Source organism: Zea mays, chromosome 3 (assembly GCF_902167145.1).
Source record: "Zea mays cultivar B73 chromosome 3, Zm-B73-REFERENCE-NAM-5.0, whole genome shotgun sequence".
Classification (NCBI taxonomy): Eukaryota; Viridiplantae; Streptophyta; class Magnoliopsida; order Poales; family Poaceae; genus Zea; species Zea mays.
The window spans coordinates 68,703,393-68,721,997 of NC_050098.1; positions in this window are offsets into that span (position 1 = coordinate 68,703,393).

The following is an 18,605-nucleotide window of genomic DNA, read 5'->3' on the forward strand; positions in this document are numbered from 1 at the left end:
GGACCATCAAGTTGGTGTCCCCACTAGGAGAGGAAGTGGTGACCGAGTTAGTCCCGCCTGAGCCAAAGAAAGGAAGTTGTTATCAGATGGCTGTTGATAGCGGTGAAGCAGACCCAATCGAGAGTATCAAGGTTGTGTCCGAGTTCCCAGATGTGTTTCCAAAGGACTTACCGGGTATGCCACCAGAGCGGAAAGTTGAGTTTGCCATAGAGCTTCTTCCTGGAACCGCCCCTATCTTCAAGAGAGCTTACAGAATATCTGGACCAGAGTTGGTTGAGCTTAAAAAGCAAATTGATGAGCTGTCAGAGAAAGGTTACATTCGGCCAAGCACCTCGCCTTGGGCCGCCCCTGTCTTGTTCGTGGAAAAGAAAGATGGCACCAAGAGGATGTGTATCGATTACCGAGCTCTGAATGAGGTCACCATCAAGAACAAGTACCCCTTGCCCAGAATAGAAGATCTGTTCGACCAGTTGAGAGGAGCCAGTGTGTTCTCCAAGATTGATCTGAGGTCAGGTTATCATCAGCTCAGGATCCGACCTTCGGACATTCCGAAGACGGCATTCATTTCCAAGTATGGTTTGTATGAGTTCACTGTGATGTCTTTTGGTTTGACCAATGCGCCAGCGTTCTTCATGAACTTGATGAACAGTGTATTCATGGATTACCTTGATAAGTTTGTGGTGGTATTCATCGATGACATTCTGATTTATTCTCAAAGCGAAGAAGAGCATGCAAGTCATTTGAGGATGGTATTGCAGAGATTGCGAGAGCACCAGTTGTATGCAAAGTTGAGCAAGTGTGAGTTCTGGATCAGTGAAGTCCTGTTCTTGGGTCACATAATCAACAAAGAAGGATTGGCTGTGGATCCTAAGAAAGTGGCAGACATTTTGAACTGGAAAGCGCCAACAGATGCTCGAGGAATCAAGAGCTTCATTGGAATGGCCGGATATTATCGGCGATTCATTGAAGGGTTTTCGAAGATTGCGAAACCAATGACAGCGTTGCTAGGCAACAAAGTTGAGTTCAAGTGGACCCAGAAATGTCAAGAGGCCTTTGAAGCGCTGAAAGAGAAGTTGACTACAGCGCCTGTCCTAGTCTTGCCTGATGTGCACAAGCCCTTCTCGGTGTATTGCGATGCTTGTTACACAGGTTTGGGATGTGTGTTGATGCAAGAGGGAAGAGTTGTGGCTTACTCGTCCCGACAGCTGAAGGTTCATGAGAAGAATTACCCAATCCATGATTTAGAGTTGGCAGCAGTGGTTCACGCACTGAAGACATGGAGGCACTATCTGTATGGACAGAAATGTGATGTTTACACAGACCACAAGAGTCTGAAGTACATATTCACTCAGTCAGAGTTGAACATGAGGCAACGAAGATGGTTAGAGTTGATCAAAGATTATGAGTTGGAGATTCATTACCATCCAGGCAAAGCAAACATAGTGGCAGATGCTTTGAGCAGAAAGAGTCAAGTCAATCTGATGGTCGCTCGTCCGATGCCTTATGAGTTGGCCAAAGAGTTTGACAGGTTGAGTCTCGGATTTCTGAATAATTCGCGAGGAGTCACAGTCGAGTTGGAACCTACCTTAGAGCGCAAAATCAAAGAAGCGCAGAAGAATGATGAGAAAATCAGTGAGATCCGGCGACTGATTCTAGATGGCAGAGGCAAAGATTTTCGAGAGGATGCAGAAGGCGTGATATGGTTCAAAGACCGCTTGTGTGTCCCCAACGTCCAGTCCATTCGGGAGTTGATTCTTAAGGAAGCTCATGAGACAGCCAATTCGATTCACCCTGGCAGTGAGAAGATGTATCAGGATCTGAAGAAGAAATTCTGGTGGTACGGAATGAAGAGGGAAATCGCAGAGCATGTGGCTATGTGCGATAGTTGCCGAAGAATTAAGGTAGAGCACCAGAGACCTGCTGGATTGTTGCAACCGTTGCAGATCCCTCAGTGGAAATGGGATGAAATTGGTATGGATTTCATAGTCGGATTGCCTCGCACTCGAGCCGGCTACGATTCCATTTGGGTAGTGGTGGACCGCTTGACCAAGTTAGCCCACTTCATACCTGTCAAGACCAACTACAGCAGTGCAGTATTGGCAGAATTGTATATGTCTCGGATCGTTTGTCTTCATGGTGTGCCAAAGAAGATAGTGTCAGACAGAGGAACGCAGTTCACCTCTCATTTCTGGCAGCAGTTGCATGAAGCTTTGGGCACGCATCTGAATTTCAGTTCAGCTTATCATCCGCAGACAGATGATCAGACCGAAAGGACCAATCAAATTCTTGAAGACATGTTGAGAGCCTGTGCGTTGCAAGATCAGTCCGGATGGGATAAGAGATTGCCTTATGCAGAGTTTTCCTATAACAACAGTTATCAGGCCAGTTTGAAGATGTCACCATTTCAGGCACTCTATGGAAGGAGTTGCAGAACTCCGTTGCAATGGGATCAGCCTGGAGAAAAGCAAGTGTTTGGGCCAGACATTTTGCTTGAAGCCGAAGAGAACATCAAGATGGTCCGAGAGAATCTGAAGATAGCGCAATCGAGGCAGCGAAGCTATGCAGACACAAGAAGAAGAGAGCTGAGTTTCGAGGTCGGAGACTTTGTCTATCTGAAAGTGTCACCGATCAGAGGAGTCAGAAGGTTCGGAGTGAAAGGCAAGCTAGCACCCCGCTACATTGGTCCGTATCAAATTCTTGCAAGACGTGGAGAAGTGGCCTATCAGCTCAGGTTGCCCGAGAATTTGTCTGCTGTGCATGATGTCTTTCATGTGTCTCAGTTGAAGAAGTGCTTGCGTGTGCCAGAAGAGCAGTTGCCAGTGGAAGGTCTTGAAGTCCAGGAGGACTTGACCTACGTTGAGAAACCAGTGCAAATCCTTGAGGTTGCAGACAGAGTCACCCGAAGGAAGACCATCAAAATGTGCAAAGTCAAATGGAATCATCACTCCAAGGAAGAAGCAACCTGGGAGCGTGAAGATGATCTGATGGCTAAATACCCTGAGCTCTTTGCTAGCCAACCCTGAATCTCGAGGGCGAGATTCTTTTAAGGGGGATAGGTTTGTAACGCCCTGAATTTGGGGGTAGAATTTTTTCTTCTTTTCTCTCACCAAATTCGGGCGTTACTCTCTTTTCTCTTTCCCCGTTTGCTCCTTCTTCCCAATTTCAAACCAGTATAGCGGCAGGTGTCCGTGTCATGTATAAACCAAAACCTAAGTGTCATGGGTGTTGCATCATGCCGAAGCACATTTCTTTGTCTGATGTTGAGTGTTCGTCTTGTTTCGTTCCGAATTTCGGTTCGCGATTTAATTCCGTTTAGTGGTCGTGCACGTCGTGGGTTTTCGATCCGCGAAGTGGCCCGGCCCAACCTAGTCCAGCCCAGCCCAGCTGGCCCGGCCCGCCCCGGCCTGCGCGCCCCTGGCACCCAAACCCCCCATGCGCCCCCCCTCCCCTCTCTCTCTCATTTGGATCTCCCGCGCAACAACCTCTCCTCTCCCTCTTCCACCTCTCTCTCCCCATGGTGCCCTAGGATTTGGAGACGGCGATCACCGGATTTTGGACGCCGAGGTGAGCTCCCCTCCCCTTCCCTTCTCCCTCTCTCTCTCTCCCTCCTCTTCTTCCCCCCGCGCGCGCCCTCCCTCTCCCCCTGCCCGCGCGCGGCCCCCGCTCGGCCCCTCGGTGTGGCGACGCGGCCCCCGCCCGGCCTCCTCGGCGCGGCGGCACGGCCCCCGCTCGGCCCCCTCGGCGCGGCGGCGCGGCCCCCCCGCCCGGCCTCCCTCCCCGGCGGCGCGCGGCCCCGCCCCGGCCCCCGGCGGCGCTCGGCCCCGCCCCCTGCCCCGCCCTGGCCCCCGGCGGCGCTCGGCCCGCCCCCTGCCCCACCCGCGGCGCGGCGAGCCCCGCTCGCCCGCGCGCGCCCGCCCGCCTCCCGGCGAGCTCGGCCGCCCGTGGCCGGTTCAACCGCCCCCCTGGCCAGTTCAACCGCCCCGGCCCCGGCCCGGTCGCCCTGTCCCCGTCCCGGCCTCGCCCGACCGTGTCCCCGCTCGCCCGCGCTCGCGGTGATTATTTGTTAATTAGCGTGTTGCGTCGCGCGCTTCGCCGCGCGACGGATTTGTCTAATTTCAGATTCTATCTTGTGTTGCGTCGTGCGCTTCGTCGCGCGACGATCCATTTTTGTTTCAGGTTGTTTAAGGTGTAACGCCGCGTGTGTATTCACACGACGTTCCACTTTGGACTCAGTTTAGTCGACGTATGTCGTCGTGCGCTTCGTCGCGCGACGCTTAACGTCTCCTCATAACTAAGGCGAAGTGTCTCGTTGCGTGCTCGGTCGCGCGACGAGTCGTTAACTTCTTAATTTGTTTTAGAGAGCTTTGTCGCGCGTCTCGCCGCGCGACCATTCTTTTATTTATCTCCACATGCTTATAATAATTAGACATGAAACATGACTTTACTTTACGCTAAACATAGTGTCTACATTAAATTTCCTTCCATTAAGCGAGTGGTTAATTTATAATCATGTAACGTGATCGTTTCTCGACTGTCTTTTCCTCTTTCTCTCTTAACCGTACTCGCGAGCCCGCGTGGAACGTCTGTTTACTTATTGCATTCTATTGTATGGTGCACTGTTCTTTTGTATTAAATGTGTGGATATATGTGTGTTTGCGCTCGCATAGAGAACGATCCGGTCGAAGAGCCCGAGGAACTCGTAGGAGAAGCCCCTGAGCAGCAGTCGGTTGGTGGAGGCAAGTGTCCCTTGACCTATCTCTGTCCTATTCATTATTTAATTCACCTCCCGCTTTACACATTTATACCTAAGGATTGACTAGCTTTTGTTATCCATGTACTTGTTTACCTATTTGGGTTGGATTATTATTGTTTAGCTTTATGCTATTGCTCACACTCTAATCAATGAACATGATGAGATTATCTATGATACGCTGTTTTCCCGTCTCTTATTATGATGTTGTACTTGTGGTCTTCAAGGGGGCTCGAGCGGTTTCTCGAGTGCCTCTCCGTAAGGACCTGTTCTATGGATGACCGCCCGGGAAAACAGTGCAACCATGAGGGTGGAATGGGATGCCCTTAGCTAAATAATTAGAGGATCCGGGGTGTAGCTCACTTAGTCGTCGTGCCGTCAATGGGGCTCGGTGTATGCGGCTCGCTCTGCCAAGTTTGGGTTCGCCCCTTGGGGAGGAGTGCGGTGCATTTAGGAAACCTAACGGGTGGCTACAGCCCCGGGGAATCTTTGTAAAGGCTACGTAGTGATGCCCTGCTGGGTCACCTTGGTAGTGATCAATGGAGAGTCATGATCTCCGGGCAGAATGGGAATCACGGCTTGTGGGTAAAGTGCACAACCTCTGCAGTGTTTGAAAACTGATATATCAGCCGTGCTCGCGGTTATGAGCGGCCAAGGGAGCTCCAGTGATTAGTGGTACTTGATTAGAGATACTTTGGTACAGGTGGTTATGAGATTGATGGTTTTGGTTATGACTATGGTGCTGGTAAGTGGTATTCTTTCCGTTTGGAGAGGGTACATCGGGTTAATAACTTGGGTTAATGCTAAAACTTGGCTTTCTACTAGTAAGTAATAATCTGACCAACTAAAAGTAACTGCTTGACTTACCCTCCACATACAGCTAGTCCACTACAGCCAAACAGGATACTTGCTAAGTATGTTGATGTGTACTCACCCTTGCTCTACACACCAAACCCCCCCATCCCCAGGTTGTCAGCATTGCAACCACTGCTCAGGCGATGATGAAGCTGTGGAAGGAGACTTCCAGGAGTTCCAAGACTACGACGAGTTCTAGGCGTGGGTTAGCGGCAACCCCCAGTCGGCTGCCTGTGAAGGCCGCAGTTATCTACGTTTCTTTTCCGCACTTTGATTTATTGTAAGGACTATATGGACGTCTCAGATGTATGATGTAATCTATTATCTCCCTTTTAATACTATTTGAGCACTGTGTGATGATGTCCATGTTATGTAACTGCTGTGTACGTGAATAACTGATCCTGGCACGTACATGGTTCGCATTCGGTTTGCCTTCTAAAACCGGGTGTGACAGTTACACTTTGTTCCGGTGGGTGCGCTCGAGCGCACCCGCCGGGTGTAGCCCCCGAGGCCTCGGAGGAGTGGTTTGACTCCTCTGAGGTCTTAATGCCTTTCGTGATGCCTTGGCCGGCCTGGTGGTTCCCTCATGCGACCTAATTGTAGCCCGGGTGCATGGTCAGGTTCTGAGTTTTTAGGCTGGTTTGTTGACGCTGTCAACGGTTTGGCCATTGCCGGATTGCGAGGGCAGCCCTCGAGCCTCTGCACGGAGTGAGAGGACGATCAAGGACTATCTCGACTTTTATTATACGCCCCTTCGTCGCCTTTCCGCAAGGAGGAAGGGGGGGGGGAAAGCACCATGTTGCCCTCGGAGGGCGCTGAACATGGTGTCTCCAATGAGTTGCTAATGGGTGATCCGAGTGGACGCCCGTGCCCCGTTCGATAAGGGTCGGCTAGTGGCCCAGAGGCGCGCTCCAAAAGTACCTGCAGGTGATTTGCCGGACCCAGACTCGTTCGATAGGGTCCAAGGGCTCGATGCCTCCCTCTGGTGGGATTCCGTTACAAAATCGCTCCTGCTGGTCTCGGAAATGTCCTAGGGTACCTCGGGAGCGTAGCCCGAGCCTCGGCCATGTAACATACGTACCAAGAGTCATCCCTCGCTCTGCGTGCTCTGAGTGGCTGTCGAACCCTTCCGAGGGGCCAGCCTTCGAACCCCTGATCAGAAGTGGGCACGGAGCCCGAGTGCTCTGGGGCGGTTGTCGAACCCTTCTGAGGGGCTAGCCTTCGAACCCCTGATTAGTAATGAGCATGAAGCCCGAGTTGGGGCGGCTGTCGAACCCTTTCGAAGGGCCAGCCTTCGAACCCCTGATCAGTAGGAGGGCTCGGGGCCCGCTCCCTTCGCGAAGAAGGATCCCTTTCAGAATATCCATGTCGGCGTTTCGACCCCGGGGGGTCCCTGGACCGACGAGTAAAATTGTCGCTGCGTGCCCCAGCCCAGATGGGTTGGCGCGAGATGGAACACAAGGGGGGAAAACGTGGCTCGTGTTATCCTGTGCCAGGGGGATGCGCTTGCAGTAGGGGTTACAAGCGTTCACGAGGGAGAGAGAGAGCCTGTCCGTCAGCCCGTCCTCCCGCGCGACGACCCTCCCGCATGAGGGCCCTGGACCTTCCTTTTATAGATGCAAGGAGAAGGTCCAGGTGTACAACGGGGGTGTAGCTATGTGCTAACGTGTCCGGCAGAGAGGTGCCAAAGCCCTGTGTACATGCTAACGTGGCAGTCGGAGAGGTGCTAGAGCCCTGTGTACACGGTGTCGTGGCCGTCGGAGGAGCACTTGAGCCCTGTAGAAGCACAGCTGTCGGGGCTGCTAGGACCTTGCTGACGTCTCCTTGCTTCCGTAGGGGACTGAGAACCGCCGTCGTCATGGACGCACACGGGGAGCCATCATTACTTGTTACCGGGGCGAGCCTGGATGGGACGCCGGTCTTGTTCCCCCGTAGCCTGAGCTAGCTAGGGATAGGGTAATGATGTACCTCCTGCGGCGTGGTCGGTCCGAGCCCAAGGTCGGGCGAGGCGGAGACTCCTCCTGAGGCCGAGGCCGGGGTCGGGCGAGGACGCGATTCCTCCTGAGGTCGAGGTTGAGGCCGAGCCCTGGGGTTGGGCGAGGCGGAGACCACCTTTCGAGGTCGAGGTTGAGGCTGGGCCCTGGGGTCGGGCGAGGCGGAGACCACCTTCCGAGGCCGAGGTGGGGGCCGAGCCCTGGGGTCGGGCGAGGCGGAGACCTCCTCCTGAGGCCGAGGCCCAATGTCGAGCGAGGCAGAGCTTCCTGTTGCGCCTGAGGCTGGACTCAGCTGCTGTCAGCCTCACCCTAGCGGGTGGCACAACAGTCGGAGAGGAGCGAGTGGCGCTGTTTTCCTGTCAGGTCGGTCAGTGGAAGGGCGAAGTGACTGCGGTCACTTCGATCTTGCCGACTGAGGCACGCGTGTCAGGATAAGGTGTCAGGCGATCCTCGCATTGAATGCGCCTGCGATACGGTCGGTTGGTGAGGCGATTTGGCCAAGGTTGCTTCACAACGAAGCATGCCCGAGCTGGGCTTTGGGCGAGTCGAGGGTGCGCCCGTTGCTTGAGGAGGCCCTCGGGCGAGGCGAGAATTCGTCTGGGATTATTGTTCTCGCCCAAGGCTGGGCTCGGGCGGGGCGAGATCGCGTTCCTTGAGTAGACGAAGCCTTGGCCTGAATTGCGCCCATCAGTTTCTGCAGCTTGTGCTGATGGTGGTTACCAGCCATGTTTAGGAGTGTTGGGGGTACCCCTAACTACGGTACCCGACAGTAGCCCCCGAGCCTCAAAGAGAGTGTTGGTACTCGCTTGGAGGCTTTGTCGCACTTTTTTGCGAGGGGACCGGCCTTTCTCGTTTACACTTTGTTTCGGTTGGTGCGCGCGAGCGCACCCGCCGGGTGTAGCCCCCGAGGCCTCGGAGGAGTGGTTTGACTCCTCTGAGGTCTTAATGCCTTTCGTGATGCCTCGGCCGGTCTGGTTGTTCCCTCATGCGATCTGATTGTAGCTCGGGTGCATGGTCAGGTTTCGAGTTTTCGGGCTGGTTTGTTGACGCTGTCAACGGTTTGGCCGTAGCCGGGTTTGCGAGAGTAGCCCCCGAGCCTCTGCACGAAGCGAGAGGACGATCAAGGATTGTCTCGACTTTTATCATACGCCCCTTCGTCGCCTTTCCGCAAGGAGGAAGGGGGGGAAAGCGCCATGTTGCCCTCGGAGGGCGCCGAACATGGTGTCTCCAGTGAGTTGCTAACGGGTAATCCGAGTGAACGCCCGTGCCCCGTTTGATAAGGGTCGGCTAGTGGCCCAGAGGCGCGCTCCAAAAGTACTTGCAGGTGATTTGCCGGACCCGGTCCCGTTTGATAGGGTCCGAGGGCTCGATGCCTCCCTCTGATGGGATTCCGTTACAAAATCGCTCCTGCTGGTCTCGGAAATGTCCTAGGTACCTCGAGAGCGTAGTCCGAGCCTCGGCCATGTATCAGACGTACCCAGAGTCATCCCTCGCTCTGTGTGCTCTGGGGCGACTGTCGAACCCTTCCGAGGGGCCCGCCTTCGAACCCCTGATCAGTAGTGGGCGCGGAGCCCGAGTGCTCTGAGGCGGCTGTCGAACCCTTCCGAGGGGCCAGCCTTCGAACCTCTGATCAGTAATGAGCCTGAAGCCTGAGTGCTCTGGGGCGGCTGTCGAACCCTTCCGAGGGGCCAGCCTTCGAACCCCTGATCAGTAGGAGGGCTCGGGGCTCGCTTCCTTCGCGGAGAAGGATCCCTTTCGAAATATCCCCTTTCCAGGTCCCTGTAGCAAGAGAGAGAAAGGGGAAGAGGAAAAGGATATGAATTTAAACGGTGTGGCGCACCTTTTTTGACGTGGTCATCATGGCGGAGGTGAAACGACGCCCGCTCCGCCCGCCAAAGGTGTCGCTTGCCCTGCCGCGGAGTTAATGCGACAGGACGAGTGGTTCGTGGGGCGGCCGTTGCGCGTGCGCGAGTCGTTCGAGGAATGGAACACGGACGCGTCATCTTCACGTCGTGGGAGAGGGCTCCCCTGCTGCTCCAGGAGGGGACGTGAGCCTGCAGATGATTTGACTACTGCTTCCATTCGCCTGCTGCCGCCATTACTGCCGACCCAATTTTGGCCATATCAATCGTCACGCCTCCTCCTGTGGCAGACTGACCCGTGATCAATGTGCTTGATCGGCACTGTTGGGCCATGCGGAGGGTTGCCTCGAGTCGCGGCACCGGTCCCGCAGTCGAGGAGGCGCGGTATTGGCGCAAGTGGCGGTGCAGTTCTTGCACGTAGTAACCGGCGCGCCGGTTACATGACGTGTGGGCCTGGGCCTCCATGCTGGATGCGACAAAGTCGGAGGGGTGCGCCCCTGTGGTGTGGTTGCACGCCACCTGCATGGCGGTCTGCCCTTTCAACCGCTGGTTCCGGCGGGATGGAGGAGTGCTTGTAACCGCGGGGCGGTTACACGCTCCGCGTGCGGCAGTTTGGCTTCTCCGTTTCGGGTCAGCTTGCACGACGTGTGGGACCCAGCCCCCATGTCGTAGGGGGAGGACCCTAGAGCATGTTGGTGAAGACTTGGTCCGTGACGCCTGAGGACGCGAGTGGGGAGAGCCGCCTTTAAAAAGGGATCGATCCTCCGAGCGGTAGCCATGCCTTCGCACTCCCCTCATGCATCACGCCCTTCCACCTTCCGAGCCCCCGGATGGGGAGCGCCCGCGTTGCCTTCGTCTTGTTGTTGGAGGAGCGCAACCTCACGGAGGTTGGCACCCTTCAGCCATCGCTCGGCTTCAAGGATTTTCATCAGGCAGCCCGGCTGCATTCCCTCACCAATGGTCACCCAGGATGGTGACCACCAGTTTGATGGTGGGGAGAAGCAAGCCGGGCTGCGGTCTCTGCCCCGCCCTCAGCTTCAAGGATCTTCATCATCCTTGCTGGGGAGGAGGGCGAGGCGAGCTGGAGCTCTACCTCCCGCATGGGCCCGCGGGCCACCTCTTCCTTCAGCATTCAGGGGAGAGGGCGCTCACCGGCCTAGCAGAGGGGGCGGACTTCGACAACGCGGGACCGGTCGGACGCAAGCGTCGTCAGCTCTAGCATGCATGGCTCGCTGGCTCAGCTGGCTCTGGTGCTGCTTCCGGTGCCACCTCCTACCGCTGGGACGGAGCATGGCTGTCTGCCCACCGTACGGGCGGCTGTTGCGCCGTGCGCACCGGGGGACCGTCCAAGACGTCGCATGCCGCTAGGGCGGCGTTCGTGTTCTTGGATTGTCTTGTCCTCACTCCGGCACGACGACTCCGCGCGGAGGTCGATGCCTGCCCGTCCGCGAGGACTTGAGTGGGGATCTACCGGTGCGGGCTGGGGCGGCCGCCATTCGTTGGCGTAGCGCCGGCGCGCAGGTGGCTGCTGTCGTCGGCGCGGAGGCGATGGTTGCCAGAGGCGGTTTCTCCACCGACGAGACCGTTGGAGCCACCCGCGGACAGACCTCCGGCTCTTTGGCTTTGATAGCTTGTCCTCGCCGCTCGGGTGAGGACGTGGGCGAGGGCCTTGCTACAGCAGCATTTGCCCTGAGGTCATCGCTGCTGCTATTTAGCCGCCCGAGGCAGAGGTCGTTGTCGCTGCTGCTGCAGTGGTCGCCGGCGAGCCACCCGGAGTTTGTCGTCCCGCAGGCCCTCCGATGTGGAGGTTGTTCATACCCGCGGGAGTGGAACCAGAGTTCCGTTTGTAATGGCACATTGAGTGTCAGTGTATGTTCGTTGTGGTTATCGGGGCCTGAACATCTGGGTATTTGGGCGTGAAGCCATGTTTCTCCCTCATTTCGAGCACTAGGACTCGCCTGTCGGCTGGCTGAACCGCTTAACCGAGTGTGAGTTGCCTTGTGCGGAAGGTGACGAGTGAGGTATCCGTATCCCGGAGGCGTAGGAGTCCCTCAGCTCGGTCGGCCTTACCACTCAAGGCTTCTCTTGCTCAGTTATGGAACCCTCGGCTGCTCTATGATGAGCCGGAGCCGGAGGCAGCGGTGTCAGCGTGGACAGAGGCGGAGTCGGCTCGAGAAGAGGCTTCGTCGGCCCGGGGGCATGTGGCTTCCTTGGCCGAGGAGGCGTAGCAGCGGCGGCTGGAGCCTGGCCAGGTCATCCGTGAGTGGGACCAACTTCGGAGTCACGCTGCCGAGGCCGTGAGCCGGGCTGATGTCCTTGGGGGACAGCTGGCTGAGGCTATGGAGCGGCCGGTCGAGGTGTCTGCTCGGGCCGGGACCCTGGAGGAGACCCTGGCTGCAATGGCCCAAGCACGGTGCTGACGTCTTCCTTCGAGGTGGAGATCCTTCCGCCCGTGTCGCCGTCCGAGGTCGGGCCAGATCCCGCCGAAGGTGGAAACGACGCCGAGGGTGCTGCTGCTCCCTCTGTCGATGTCTGAACCTGCAGGAACAGTTTGTCTGTAGTATGCGTATGTTTTTCGCGGCCGCCGAGGCCCAAACATATTATTGTCGCGTTATAAAGCTGCGTTTCCTTTCCTCTTGTTTTGAGTATCAGGACTTGTTCGTCGGTAGCAGAATCACTTATCCGAGCGAGAGTTACATATCGCGGAAGGTGATGAGTGAGGTATCCGTATCCCGGAGGCGTAGGAGTCCCTCGGCTCGGTCGGCCTTGCCGCTTACGTGTACTCTTACTCGTCCGTGGGATTCTGTTATCAATATAGTTGAGAAGGCACAAAAATCATTCTGGCAGAAAAAGTTTTCGAGCGTTAGGACTTGTTTGGTTATTATAATCGCTTATCCGAGCATGAGTTACTTATCGCGGAAGGTGATGAGTGAGGTATCAGTATCCCGGAGGCGTAGGAGTCCCTCGGCTCGGTCGGCCTTACCGCTTACGTGTACTCCATCGTTTTCAGGACCCCGCTATCGAAGCAGTCGAAAAGCGTGAAAGACGTTCTGGCAGAAAGACTTTTTCCGAGGAAAATTTTGACGCAGAGGGGGTTCCCCCCTTCTAGCCCCCGAGGGAGGGTCGGGCTTTGCCGAGGCAAGGCTGACCCTTCCTTGACGGTTAGACTTTATTCTTGTATGTATAGAAAACGAGGCATATGAACGATTTGAAAACATCTTAAGGGTAAAAGCGACGTAGCTGTCGGATGTTCCAAGCGTTGTTGTAGACCTCGCCTTGATCGTTGGCCAGCTTGTATGTCCCGGGCTTCAAAATCTTGAGGATGATGGACGGCCCCTCCCAGGGGGGAGTAAGCTTGTGGCGCCCTCGGGCATCCTGCCGCAGCCGAAGTACCAAGTCTCCCACCTGGAAGTCTTGGGGCCGAACCCCTCGGGCGTGGTAGCGTCACAAAGACTGCTGATACCGCACCGAGTGTAGTAAGGCCATGTCTCGAGCCTCTTCCAGCTGGTCCAGTGAGTCTTCTCGGCTGGTCTGGTTGCTTTGGTTGTCGTACGCCCTTGTCCTCGGGGAACCGTATTCTAAGTCTGTGGGCAAGATAGCCTCGGCCCCATAGACTAGAAAGAATGGCGAGAAACCCGTGGCCCGGCTTGGCGTCGTCCTCAGACTCCAGACCACAGAGGGTAGTTCCTTCATCCATCGCTTGCCAAACTTGTTGAGGTCATTGTAGATCCTCGGTTTAAGTCCCTGCAAAATCATGCCATTGGCACGCTCCACCTGCCCATTCGTCATGGAGTGAGCCACGGTGGCCCAGTCCACACGGATGTGGTGGTCCTCGCAGAAGTCCATGAACTTCTTCCCAGTGAACTGGGTGACATTGTCGGTGATGATGGAGTTCGGGACCCCAAAGCGATGGATGATGTTGGTGAAGAACGCCACCGCCTGCTCGGACCTGATGTTGGTTAGGGGTCGGACCTCGATCCACTTGGAGAATTTGTCGACGGCGACCAGCAGGTGCAAGAAGCCTCCGGGTGCCTTCTGCAAGGGACCGACGAGGTCCAGACCCCACACAGCAAACGACCAGATGATGGGTATTGTCTGCAGGGCCTGAGCGGGCAGGTGCGTCTGTCTCGCGTAGAATTGACACCCTTGGCAGGAGCGTACAATCCTAGTGGCATCGGCCACCGTGGTCGGCCAGTAGAAGCCTTGTCGGAAGGTGTTCCCAACGAGGGCTCGAGGTGCTGCGTGGTGACCGCAAGCCCCCCGAGTGTATCTCTTGCAATAGCTCCTGTCCTTCGACGATGGATATGCATCGTTGGAGAATGCCCGAGGGGCTGTGGTGGTAGAGCTCCTTTTCATCACCCAATAAGACGAACAACTTGGCGCGCCGCGCCAGTCGCCGAGCTTCGGCTTTGTCGAGGGGGAGCTCTCCTCGGTGGAGATATTGCAGGTACGGGGTCTGCCAGTTTCGATTAGGCGTGACCCCATTCCGCTCTCCTTTGACGCGCAGTGCCTCACCCTCGGCGGCCGAGGGTGCCTCGGGCTGGGCCGAGGCATCCTCGGGCTGGGCTGAGGCTTCCTCGGGCTGGGGCGTGTCTCGGTCTTGACAGAGGGTTGATGTATGTCTCTGGAGAAGACGTCCGGGGGAACCGTTGTCCGCCCTGAGGCTATTTTAGCCAGCTCATCCGCAGTCTCGTTGTACCATCGAGCGATGTGGTTGAGCTCGAGCCCGTGGAACTTGTCTTCCAGGCGCCGAACTTCGTCGCAGTAGGCCTCCATCTTCCGGTCGCGGCAGTGGGAGTTCTTCATGACTTGATCAATGACAAGCTACGAGTCGCCACAAGCGTCGAGGTGCCGAACCCCTAGCTCGATGGTGATGCGCAACCCGTTAACCAGAGCCTCGTACTCGGCCATGTTGTTTGACGCCGGGAAATGGAGGCGCAGCACGTAGCGGAGGTGCTTCCCGAGGGGTGAGACGAAGAGCAGGCCCACGCCGGCTCCTGTTTTCGTCGGCGACCCATCGAAGTTCATGGTCCAGAGTTCCGGTTGGATTGGAGCTGTTGGTAGCTGGGTGTCGACCCATTCAGCCACGAAGTCCGCCAAGACTTGGGACTTGATGGCCTTCTGAGGAGCGAACGAGATTGTCTCGCCCATGATCTCAACCGCCCACTTTGCTATCCTACCCGAGGCCTCTTGGCACTAGATGATTTCCCCTAGGGGGAAGGATGACACCACAGTCACCGGGTGAGACTCGAAGTAGTGTCGCAATTTTTGCCGCGTCAGGATTACTACGTATAGCAGCTTCTGAATTTGCGGGTAGCGGATCTTAGTCTCGGACAACACTTCACTAATGAAGTAGACCGGCCTCTGGACGAGCAGTGCATGCCCTTCTTCTCGTCTCTTGACTACGATCGCGGCGCTGACCACCTGAGTGGTTGCGGCTACGTAGATCAAGAGGGCTTCTCCTGCAGCAGGGGGCGCCAAGATGGGCGCACTTGTAAGGAGTGCCTTTAAGTTTCCAAGGGCTTCCTCGGCCTCGGGGGTCCAAGAGAAGCGCTCGGTCTACCTTAAGAGGCGATACAAGGGTAGGCCTCTTTCGCCGAGGCGCGAGATGAAGCGGCTCAGAGCCGCAAGGCATCCCATGACCCTTTGTACTCCTTTCAAGTCTTTGATAGGCCCCATGTTGGTGACGGCCGCGATTTTCTCCGGGTTGGCCTCCATGCCTCGATCGGAGACGATGAACCCCAAGAGCATGCCTCGGGGGACTCCGAAGACACACTTCTCGGGATTGAGTTTCACGCCCTTCGCTCTCAGACACTTGAATGTCGTTTCAAGGTCAGAGAGGAGGTTGGAGGCTTTCCTCGTCTTGACTACGATGTCATCGACGTAAGCCTCGACCGTTCGGCCGATGTGCTCTCCGAACACGTGGTTCATACACCTTTGGTATGTCGCACCTGCATTCCTCAAACCAAACGGCATAGTAGTATAGCAGTACATGCCAAAAGGGGTGATGAAAGAAGTCGCGAGCTGGTCGGACTCTTTCATCTTGATTTGGTGATACCCTGAGTAGGCGTCGAGGAATGACAGGGTTTCACACCCAGCAGTGGAATCCACGATTTGATCAATGCGAGGCAGAGGGTAGGGAACCTTCGGACATGCTTTGTTTAGACCAGTGTAGTCTACACACATCCTCCACTTCCCACCTTTCTTTTTCACAAGCACAGGGTTGGCTAACCATTCAGGATGGAATACCTCTTTGATGAACCCTGCAGCCATCAGCTTGTGGATCTACTCGCCTATGGCTCTGCGCTTTTCTTCGTTGAAACGGCGCAGAGGCTGCTTCACGGGTCGGGCACCGGCTCGGATATCCAGTGAGTGCTCGGCGACATCCCTCGGTATGTCGGGCATGTCCGAGGGACTCCACACAAACACCTCGACGTTCGCGCGGAGAAAGTTGACAAGCACTGCTTCCTATTTGGGGTCGAGCTCGGAGCCGATCCAGACTTGCTTGCAGGCGTCGTTGCTGGGGTCGAGAGGGACGGACTTAACCGCCTCTGCCAGCTTTAAGTTTCCGTGTGGCGCTTTGCATTAGGCACCTCCTTGGAGAGGCACTCCAGGTCGGCGATGAGGGCCTCGGATTTGGCGAGGGCCTCAGTGTACTCCACGCACTCCATGTCGCATTCGTACGCGTGTCGGTACATGGATCCGACGGTGATGACCCCGTTGGGGCCCGGCATCTTGAGCTTGAGGTAGGTGTAGTTGGGGACGGACATGAACTTGGCGTAACATGGTCTCCCTAGCACTGCGTGGTAGGTTCCTCGGAACCCGACCACCTCGAACATGAGGGTTTCCTTTCGGAAGTTGGAGGGAGTTCCGAAGCAGACAGGCAGATCGATTTGTCCAAGGGGATGGACGCGCTTCCCGGGGATGATCCCGTGAAAGGGCGCCGCACCGGCCCGGATCGTGGACAAATCGATTTCCAAGAGCCCGAGGGTCTCGGCGTAGATGATGTTGAGGCTGCTGCCTCCGTCCATGAGGACCTTGGTGAGCCTGACGTTGCCGATGACGGGGTCGACGACAAGCGGGTACTTTCCTGGGCTTGGCACGCAGTCGGGGTGGTCGCCTTGGTCGAAGGTGATGGGCTTGTCGGACCAGTCTAGGTAGACTGGTGCCGCCACCTTTACCGAGCAGACCTCCCGGCGCTCCTGCTTGCGGTGCCGAGCCGAGGCATTCGCCACTCGCCTGCCGTAGATCATGAAACAGCCGTGGACCTCGGGGAACTCCTCTGCCTTGTCGCCCTCCTTCTTGTCGTTGTCCTGGCCTTTGCCACCTTCCGCCGGGGGCCCGGTCCTATGGAAGTAGCGCAAAAGCATGACGCATTCCTCAAGGGTGTGCTTGATGGGACCCTGGTGGTAGGGGCACGACTCCTTGAGCATCTTGTCGAACAGGTTGGCCCCTCTAGGAGGCTTCCAAAGGTTCCTATGCTCGGCGGCAGCGACAAGATCTGCGTCGGCGGCGTCGCGTTTCGCTTGCGACTTCTTCTTGCCTTTCTTCTTCGTGTCGCGCTGGGCGGATGCCTCGGGGACATCTTCCTGCTGGCGTCCCTGAGGATGCATGTCCTTCCGGAAGATGGCCTCGACCGCCTCCTGACCAGAGGCGAACTTGGTGGCAATGTCCATCAACTCGCTCGCCCTGGTGGGAGTCTTGCGACCCAGTTTGCTCACCAGGTCACGGCAGGTGGTGCCGGCGAGGAACGCCCCGATGACATGCGAGTCGGTGATGTTGGGCAGCTCGGTGCGCTGCTTCGAAAATCGCCGAATGTACTCCCGCAAAGATTCCCCTAGCTGCTGGCGGTAGCTTCGGAGATCCCAGGAGTTCCCAGGGCGCACGTATGTGCCCTGGAAGTTTCCAGCGAAGGCTTTGACCAGGTCATCCTAGTTGGAGATCTGCAGGAGGCAGATGCTCCAGCCAGGCTCGGACGGCGTCGGAGAGGAATAGGGGGAGGTTGCAGATGATGAGGTTGTCATCGTCCGTTCCACCTAGATGGCAGGCCAGCCGGTAGTCCGCAAGCCACAGTTCCGGCCTTGTTTCCCCCGAGTACTTGGTCATGGTAGTCGGGGCTCAGAACCAGGTCGGGAACGGCGCCCGTCGTATGGCCCGGCTGAAGGCTTGCGGACCAGGTGGTTCAGGCGAGGGGCTCCGATCCTCCCCACTATCGTAGTGTCCCCAACGCCTGGGGTGGTAGCCTCGGTGCACCTTTTCGTCGAGGCGGGCTCGACGGTCGTGGCGGCGGTGCTCGTTGCCGAGGCGACCCGGGGCTGTAGGCGTCGCGTCCCGCGTGCGCCCGGTGTGGACCGAGGCTTCCCGCATGAATCGGGAAGTCGCGGCGCGATGCTCTGGGGGGTACCCTTGCCTTCGGGAGGCAGAGCTCTCGGCCCGCCGGACCGCGGCATCCTCCAGGAGATTCTTGAGTTCTCCCTGGATACGCCGCCCCTCGGTGGTGGATGGCTCTGGCATTGCTCGGAGTAGAATTGCCACTGGAAGTCGGGGGCAGCCTTGCCCTGGCATCGTCAGTGATACGGCGCTGGACGTCCTGGCCTGATGACGCGCTTCTCCAGCTAGTGCTCGGCCTGCCCACTCATGCTCGATGTTTTGCCGGAGCTGCACAAGTTGTCCTGCTTCCTCGTCGAGCTTGGCCTGCATCTCGCGGATTTGCTCGAGTTGTGTGTCCTGACCCCCCGCAGGGACTGGGACCACAGCTAGCTCCCGCAGGATGTCAACGCGAGGCGTAGGCCCAGGGGGATCGTCATCCTCCGGCATACCAAGGTGGTTGCCTTCGTCGTGACCCCCTAGATCGACATGGAAACATTCGCGACTTGGGCCACAACCCTCGTCGTCAAGGCTGTGGCCATCATCGGAGCAATGGGAGAGGCAGTAGTCGCATGCGGTCATGAAGTCTCGCATGGCACTGGGATTGCCGAGCCCGGAGAAATCCCAACCAGAGTCGGGCTCGTCTTCTTCCTCGGAACCCGGGGGCCCGTAGGTCGAGACGATCGTCAATCGGTCCTAGGTCGACCACATATGGTACCCCGGAAGGTTAGGATATGCCTTTATGAAAGCGCTCACCGAAGCGGGGTCGCTTGGTGG